Here is a 9,014-nt window from a genome sequence, read left to right as displayed (position 1 = left end):
ATTCATCAGTATATTTAGTTGTGTCCTTGGAAAAGCTCCTTAGCCTAATTTTGCATTGGGCCAAATCTGTCCTGGAGAATGGGACATGGATCCTAAATGGTCCATTTACAACGTTTCCGAGTGGACATAGTTTGGTAGAATTCGGGTGGTAAGTAGCTCCACTCTGGGTATGTCCTGTGGGGCTATGTTTAACCACCTCTTCTCGCAGGGAGGGTATAGAGAAGCGTAAGGAGGAGGTGAGGTGGGAAGACTCGTAGGTGGAGTAGAGGGTGAGGAGGAAGCTGAGGAAACTGGGTGTTTGGCCCTGGATCCGGCTGCCCTGTGGAACTTCTTCCTCCAGGGACAATGGGCTTCTCAATAGAAGGGATTCACCTTAGAGGTCAGGGTTATGTTTAGATGGGGTAGCCAGGGGAGTGTGAGCATAACAAATTTTACAGGAGCCCCTCTTTTCTGGGTCTTCATAGAGAGCCTTGAAGGCCTGTACATATGGAATCTGTGTCCATCTCTCTTCTCATTTACAGAAGATATCTAGTTGGAAGATTGTGTTATAATTTAGGGTCCCATTTTCAGGCCAGTTTCCCTCATCTTTAGTTTATATTGGGGCCAGACCATATTGCAAAAGAAAATAAGTTTTGTTTGCTTTAGGTTGTTTTATTTAAAATCTTTCTAATTATAATAATAGATAAGAAACAGCCAAGTGGTGAGTCTTCAGGTATACACCAAAACATTCCCATGATGCCTGGAATAACAAAACAGAAACTAGAAGGCCAGACTAAGATACAGGTGTGGACAGTCTGGCCAGCAGGACCCAGAAACCCCAAGGGTTAACCTGGGTGATCCCTGATCTTGAAGTTTCTTGACCGCCTGCGATTCTGGGGTTTGGAATAGAAAGGATGTTTCCATGCAAGGGAAGGTGGGTTTATAGGATGGAGGGCCTGGGACCTTGCAAAATGACTCTTTTATGGAAAAGGCCTCAGATTGTTCATAGACAGCCTGAAGAAGGACAAGGAGACTAAACTCCTGAGGGAAAAAGTGGGTCTGGGACAGTCTGTGGGAGCAGTGAATAAATGATCTAAAAATAAAGACTGGATGGATTTTACCTATGAGATCGGTCTGAGACCAGATGCAGGATCAGTTGGCCCCGGTATATCAGGGGTGCCATGAGCAGCAGATAAAAAGGTGCCTCAAGAAGCAGATGATTGCCACAGAAAGGGAGACTTCCAAGGAGAGGTGTCTGACCTTGGAGCAGACAGGAGGTCAGAGGGACTGAGTGCTGAGACAACATTGAGTCTGTGGATGATGAGAATGAGCAAGACAGAAAAAAGTAAGAGGATCATCCAGTCAATAGAGAATGAGGCAAAAAAAAAAAAAAAAAGGATCCTGGGATCAAGGGACAGGATGGAAATTTGAAGAGAGAGACCCGAAACCGGGGCAGAGTTAGAGCTAGAGTGAAGAGGGACCAAGTCTCAGGAAGCCATGATAATCCTGACAGCAGAGTCACAGCTGAGAGCAGACAAATAGAAGACTCAATAATACTGTAACTGTGTACCTCATTGCACTGATATTGTTTTGATGTTGGTGGAGATGCCTAGAGCCAATCTAGGCCAATTCATGACCAACTTAACCTGTCACGGGAGTCTTCAAGAGGTGAGTGCCCTAATGGCCCTGCAATGCGGCTAAGGGATTCCTGAGTCAGTCTAAAAGTGGCTTTGTTCTTACCTTGGGAGGGAAGATCAATCCAGTCTTTGGTGAAGGGCTCCAGGCTGGCTGGCCAGAGATGTCGTTGGAGGCTCTCAGGGATATCCTGACATAGACTCAACCTGAAGCGGTGGTGACCAAGTTCATGTCTTTGTGCAAAAAAAGAATTCAAGAGTGAGACAGAAGCAGGAAAGCACAGGGACTTCATTGAAACAGAAGTACACACTAGAGAGGGAAATGCAGGCAAACTCAGAGTTGAGATGCCTCCTCATGCTTGCATCAAGGCAAACTGCTCCTACCTCCCAACGCGTGGTTCCCAGTGACTCTGAGTGTCCACCTGAGTTCCCGGGAAGGTGCTCAAATGGATCTGAGTGTTCTGGGTGAGCTAAGACTTGGAGTAACCCTGATGAGAGTGCAGGTTAAGCCTCTGAGAGGTGTTGGTAGTGACTATAGTTAGTCTGGCAGAGGTGAGGAAAATGGTCCTAAGCAAAGTCTGGGAGGCAGCTGAAGAAGAAAGATCCTAGCCTGTAGAAAAGTGTTAAATATAAAATTTCATAGCTTCTGCTGGGAGAAGGGAGTTGAACCTGCCCATACTACTGCAGAGAACCCCTGTGTGATGTGATAAAATAAATCATCTTACATCCTGGTTCCTGGCACAGGGCACCAAAAACCCTTGGAATATCCTCAGTGATAAGGACAAGGGGGCATTTTTTGTTATTCACAAAAGTCCATTTCAACCATCCGTGAGTTATGCTAATGTGGTGACTTTTGGAGGATGGGGCCTGGTTACCAGAGAAATTAACCATGTGATTAGAGTGATTAGAGGGTGGAGATTTCAGCACTCCCCCTACACCACCCCTCTGGGTAATGACCGATATCCAATGATTTAATCAATCATAATTCCATTAAAACCCTAAACAACAGGGTTTGGGGAGTTTCTGGGTTGATGAACACACTGAGGTGCTGGGAGGTTTAGCATGTCCAGGGAAGGCACAGAAACTCTGCGTCCCTTCCCACATACCTTGTCCTGTGCATCTCTCCCATTTAGCTGTTCCTGAGTTGTATCCTTTATATAAACCTGTAACAGTGAGTAAAGCACTTTCCTGCTGTTCAAGCAAATTATCAAGCTTGAAGAGTAAATGTTGGAAACCTCCAATTTATAGCCAGTTGGTTAGAGGCACAGCTGACAACTTGGGCCTTGCTATTGGTGTTTGAAGTGGGGAACTGAGCCCTTAACCTATGGGTTTGCACTAACTCCAGGTAGTGTTAGAATCGATCTGTAGGACACCCAGTTGGTGTCTGCAGAGAATTGGAGCATTGCCTGGTGTGGAAAGCCTACATGTTCGGTGCCAGGAGGGTGGTTAAGTAGAGAACCAAGCCTTTTCCTTTACCCTGAATGACTGCATCTTATTCTGCTGAAGCCTCCATGAAGCAATGTCCTGGGAACCAGTACAGGAATCTCAGCAGGTGTCCAGTCAGGGATTTGGTGGAGCATGGGAANCGACCCCTGAGCTAGAGCAATTAGGCAAGACAAAGAAATAAAAGACATCAAAACGGGAAAGGAAGAGTAAAATTGTCATTTTTGCAGACAATATGTTCTTATATATAAAAAATTCTAAGGCACAACTAAAAAAACAAAAATACAAAAAAACTGCTGGAACCAATCAATAAATTAAGTAAAGCTGCAGGACATAAAATCAGCATACAGTAATCAATGTGTTTCTGTATATTGATAATGAAATATCTGAAAAAAATAAAAACTATTCCATTCACAATAGCATGAAAAACAATACTTAGGAATAAGTTAAACCAGGGAAGATTAAGATCTATACAATAAAAATGAGAAGACTTTAATGAAAAAAATTGAAGAAGACACAAACAAATTGAAAGACATCCATGTTCATGGATCAGAACAATTAATATTGTTAAAATGTCCTTACCACCCAAAGCCATCTATAGATTCAACATAATCCTTGTAATTCCAATGACATTTTTTCACAGAAATAGAATAAACAACCTGATAATTAGTGTGGGATCATAAAAGACCCCAAATAGCCAAAGCGATCCTGAGAAAGAAGAATAAAGCCAGAGGCATCACAATTCCTAATTTAAAACTCTACTGCAAAGCTATAGGAATTAAAATGATATGGTACTGGTATAAAAATAGACACATAGACCAACAACACAGAAAAGAGAGTCAAGAAATAAACTTCTGCATATATGGTCAACTAATATTTGACATAGGAGCCAAGAACACTCAATGGGGAAAGGGCAGTCTCTTCAATAAATGGTGTTGGGAAAACTGGATAACCATATATAGAAAAATGAAATTGGACCCTTATCTTACACCACTCACAAAAATTAACTCTAAATGGTTTAAAGTCTTAAACATAAGACCGGATACTGTAAAACTAGAAGTAAACAGAAAAGAAGCTCCTTGACATTGTTCATTACAATGATTTTTTTTGATATAAAAGTGACAAAAGCAAAAATCAACAAGTGAGACTACAGCAAAAGAAGCAAACAAAAAAAGAAAGGGTAACCTACAGAATGGGAAAAGCTATTTGCAAACCATATATTTGAAAATCAGTTAATATCCAAAATACAAACAAAAACAAAAACCTCATACAATGCAATAACAAAAAAGCCAAACAATCCAATTAAAAAATGAACAGATAAACTAAAGAGACATTTTTCTAAACCGGCATCCAAATGGCCAACAAGTACATGAAAAGATGCTCAACATCATTAATCATCAGGGGAATGCAGATGAAACCACAATGAGATCGCGCCTCACAGCTGTTAGAATGAATGTTATCAGGAAAACAAGAGATAACAAGTACTGACAAAGATGTTGAGAAAAGGGAACCCTTGTCTACTGTTGGTGGGAATATAAATTGGTTGGGCCATTATAGAAAATAGCATGGGGGTTCCTCCAAAAATAAAAGTAGAACTACCATATGATCTAGCAATTCCACTTCTGGATATATATCTAAAGAAAGTGAAAACAGAATATTGAAGAGAGGTATGCACTCCCATGTTTTTTTCAGCATTTTTCACAATAGCTAGATTACACACACATACACACACACACACACACACACACAAATATTATTCAACCACGAAAAAGAAGGAAATCCTGNAAAGCCAGATATAACAGCACCAATAACCAGAATAGCCCATCTGAAAGCGACTAGTAAAGATTTAAGGAGGTGTCTGCTACTTCAAATGCAAAGGCAGCAGTGCAATACTATCAGGTCATGAAAATTTCAGGAAACATGTCATCACCAAAAGATAATAATAATTCTCCAATAACTCAGCTTAAAAACATGGAATTTTGTGACCTGACTGACAAATTCAAAATAGCTGTTTTGAAGAAACTCAACAAGCAACAGGGAAACAGAGAAAGACAATTTAACAAAATCAGGGAAAAATATGTGAACAAAATGACGTATTCACCAAAGAAATATAAATCATTCTGGAATTGAAATATTTAATGAATGAAATAGAAAATGCTATAGGTAGCATCTGTATTAAAGTAGGCCAAATGGAAGACAGAGTAAGTGAGTTAGATGGTAGGAAGTATGAAGCAACCTAGTTAGAGAAGAATAAAGAATAAGAAAAAGCAAGGAAAGCCTCTATAATATATGGGATTCTATAAAAAGAGCAACAATTAGAATAATCAGGATTCCACGTGGAGAAGCAGGAGAGAAGGGTGCAGAAAGTTTATTTAAAGGAATAATAGCTGTGGACTTTCCAAACCTGGGAAGACAATTGGACATCCATGTTCACAAAGCTGATAGATCACCCTATTATCTCAATACAAAAAGACCTTCTCCAAGACGCCTTATAATGAAACTGTGAAAAATCAAAGACAAAGAGAGAATCCTAAGAACAGACAGGGAAATAAAGATTGTAACTTACAAAGGAACCCCCTTTAGGGCTTCTCAACAGAAACCCTCCAGGCCCTGATACAGTGGAATAACATATTCAAGGTGTTAAAAGAAAAAAAAATTGCCAGCCAAGAATACTCCCACTAAGTTACCCTTCAGATATAAAGGGGAAATAAAGATCTGCCCACATAAACAAAAGCTGAGGGAGCTGCCTTGCAAGAAATGCTGAAAAGAGTTCTTTAAGCTGAAATGAAAAGATGCTAATCAGCAACATGAAAACATATCAAATTATACAACACACTGGTAAACATAAATATTTAGAAAGCTAATTCTGTAGTAAGATGGTATGTTAACCACTTAACTATAATAGTATGAAGGTTAAAGGAAAAGAATATGAAAAATCACTATAGCTGCTATAATAGCTAATGAATACACAATATATAAAGAGGTATATTATGACAGTAATGTAAAGAGTGGGGAATAAAAGGGCGGAGCTTTTGTAGGTGATCAAAGCTAAGTTGCTATTAGCTTAAAATGGGTTGTTTTATCTATGAGGTGTTTTATGTAAGTCTCACGATGATAAACCACAAAGCAAAATACAATGAACAATTTTATGCCAACAAATGGGACAACCTGGAAGAAATGGATAAATTCCTTGAAACATACAATCTTCCAATACTGAATCAGGAAGAAACAGAAAATGTGAAGAAACCAGTCACTACTAAGGAAATTAAATCATAAATAAAAAAATATCCAACAAATGAAAGTCCAGGACTGGGTGCCTTCATAAGTGAATTTTACCAAACATTTGAGGAAGAGTTAATACCTATTTTCTGAAACTATTCCAAAAAATTGAAGAGAAAAGTAGGCTCCAGAACTCGTTTTACAAGGCTAGCATTACCTGTATACCAAAGCCAGACAAAGACACTACAAAATAAGAAAATTATAGGCCAATATCCTTGATAAGCACGATGCAAAAATCCTCAACAGAATATTAGGAAACTGATTTCAGCAATATATTAAAAAGATCATACACCATGGTCAAGTAGGATTTATTCCTGGGATGCAATTTGGTTCAATATCTACAAAACAATTAATGTGCTATCCCACATAAACAAAGTAAACAAAATGAAGTATAAAAATCATATAATCATATCAAAGATGTGGAAAAAGCACTTGACAAAATCCAACATTTATTCATGATAAAAACTCTCAGCAAAGTGGGGATAGAGAGAACATACCTCAACATAATAAAGGCCATATACAAAAAACCCAGAGCTAACAGCATTAACAGGGAAAAGCTGAAAGTGTTCTCCTTAAGATCAGGAACAAGACAAGGATGTCCACTTTCATCACTTTTATTCAACATATTAATAGTATTGGAAGTCCTAGTCATATAAATCAGTCAGGAAAAAAAATTCATCTGAATTGGAAAGGAGGGGTAAAACTATTGTTATTTGGAGATGACATGAGAGTATATATAGAGAACCCTCACAATTTCACCAAAAAACTATTAGAATGAATAAATGAAGTCAGTAAAATAGCATGATACAAAATTAATATTCAGAGATCATTTGCATTTTTATACACTAATGAACTATCAGAAAGAGAAATTAAGAAAACAATATCATTTACAATTGCATCAAAAAGAATGAAATACCTAGGTACATATTTAACCAAGGAAGTAAAAGAGTTGTATTCATTAAATTGTGACACACTGAAGAAAGAAATTGAAGAAGATACAAATAAATAGAAGGCTATACTATCCTCATGGATAGAAAGAAGCAACATCGTTAAAATATCCATACCACCCTAAGCAATCTGCAAATTCAATGTAATCCGTATCAAAATACCAATGACATTTTTCACAGAACTAGAACAAGTAATCCTAAAATTTATATGGAACCTCAAAAGACCCTGAATCGCCAAAGCAATACTGAGAAAGAAGAACAGAGATGTAAGTATCACGTTTCCTGATATCAAACAATATTGTAAGGCTATACCAAGAAAAATAGCATGTTAAGTGGCATAAAGACAGACACATAGATCAAGGGGATAGAACAGAGAGCCTGGAAATTAACCTATGCCTATATAGTCAACTACTCTATAGACAAAGGAGGCAAGAATATACAGTGGGGTAAAGATAGTATCTTCAATAAATCATGCTATGAAAACTGGACAGATACATGGAAAAAAAGTGAAACTAGACCACTTTTTTACACTATATACAAAAATAAACTAAAAATGGATTAAAGACTTGAATACAAGTCCTGAAATCCTAAAACTCCNGTAGTGCAGAAATCTATCAGAATTATTCTGATCAGGTTCTTTCCCACCTTCCCCTGGCAAGAACAGCACCTGCAACTTCCATGGAGCTTCAGCGGGAATTCAGATGTTTGAATGAGGGCCTCAGAAAGAAGACGGGAGGTTATAAGGAAGATAACTATCATTAGAATGGGAGGCAGGGGAAGAGGAGGAAAATTCGCCGTCAATAAGATCGGTGATACTGTTACTGAGAACAGTATTTTCTTGTGAGATGACCATTCTGTATTTGTAAACCCAACATTACGATTTTCAGCTTCCAGTTTCATTGTGATTCCAGAGACCCAGAATAACTACAATAGGTGCCAAGGCTAGAAAGGCTTTGGGTAAACTTTATGGATATAACTTGGCAAATAGAAGTGATCAGGGGGAGATCTGCAGTTGCAACCGTAGGTGCCTCCCCAATACGTAGGATGATAAGGAAGCCACTTTTCCAGGAATAAGTCCAGCCTGGAGCACATGGGACTGAGGCTGGGCTTCTTGTTTTGGCTCATCGTAATTATTACATCCGTTTCATGCCTCCTAAGGAATCCATTTGCAAGGCCTAGACCTTACTGAACCCTATCCTTCTTATCCCTACCCCAAAGACCATGTGGGAAAAAAATCTATTCTTGCTCTGCTCATCAGTTTTCCCTCTCTTGTTTCCATTCTCCAGTTTTCTGTTTACTAGTTATCACTTACTAATGAGTTTCCCATCAGGTGGCTTGTGTCATACTCCTCTTCAAGCTCTCAGTGGGGCTGTGGGTCACAGCTTACTTTACAGCCTGCTAATCACTTTTGGAAGTCCTATAGTCTCCCGCCTCTTAAATGGATGCACTTGTTTGAGCAATGTAGAAATGTTGTGAAGCCTTTATTTTCTTTTTTGCACCTTTAAAAAAAAAATTCTCTACAACCACATCGCTCAGCTCCATTTAGACGTAGCAGTCTTTATCAAGACCATGTTCCATCAGCCACCTTTACAGCTCCCCGTGCGTAATAAACTGTTGGTTGTGCTCCTCTTCCTCTTGTCAGGGTAATTGCAGCCTCCTGGTTTCTGGTGGTTCAGTGCTTGCACGTGGCTTCTATTATTTTAAATCTCCTTCATCCCCATAGGTGTTAATG

General features: G+C 38.9%; 1 protein-coding gene across 1 annotated transcript in view; it reads right to left on the bottom strand.

The window, feature by feature from the left end:
- The window catches only part of LOC109376521 (interferon-induced very large GTPase 1-like), a 50,915-nt gene extending 42,884 nt beyond the window's left edge, over positions 1-8,031 (bottom strand). Inside the window, exons 1-2 of the mRNA XM_019632456.1 lie at positions 7,928-8,031; positions 1,720-1,847 (exon numbers count right to left, since the gene is read on the bottom strand). The gene's annotated coding sequence lies outside the window, so the exon portion shown is untranslated. The remainder of the gene's footprint in view (positions 1-1,719; positions 1,848-7,927) is intronic.
- Between the last annotated feature and the right edge of the window lie 983 nt (positions 8,032-9,014).

This window comes from Hipposideros armiger, unplaced genomic scaffold, assembly GCF_001890085.2.
Source record: "Hipposideros armiger isolate ML-2016 unplaced genomic scaffold, ASM189008v1 scaffold_1146, whole genome shotgun sequence".
Lineage (NCBI taxonomy): Eukaryota > Metazoa > Chordata > Mammalia > Chiroptera > Hipposideridae > Hipposideros > Hipposideros armiger.
Note: the sequence above shows the minus strand (reverse complement) of the source record. Positions and strands in the feature narration are given on the sequence as shown.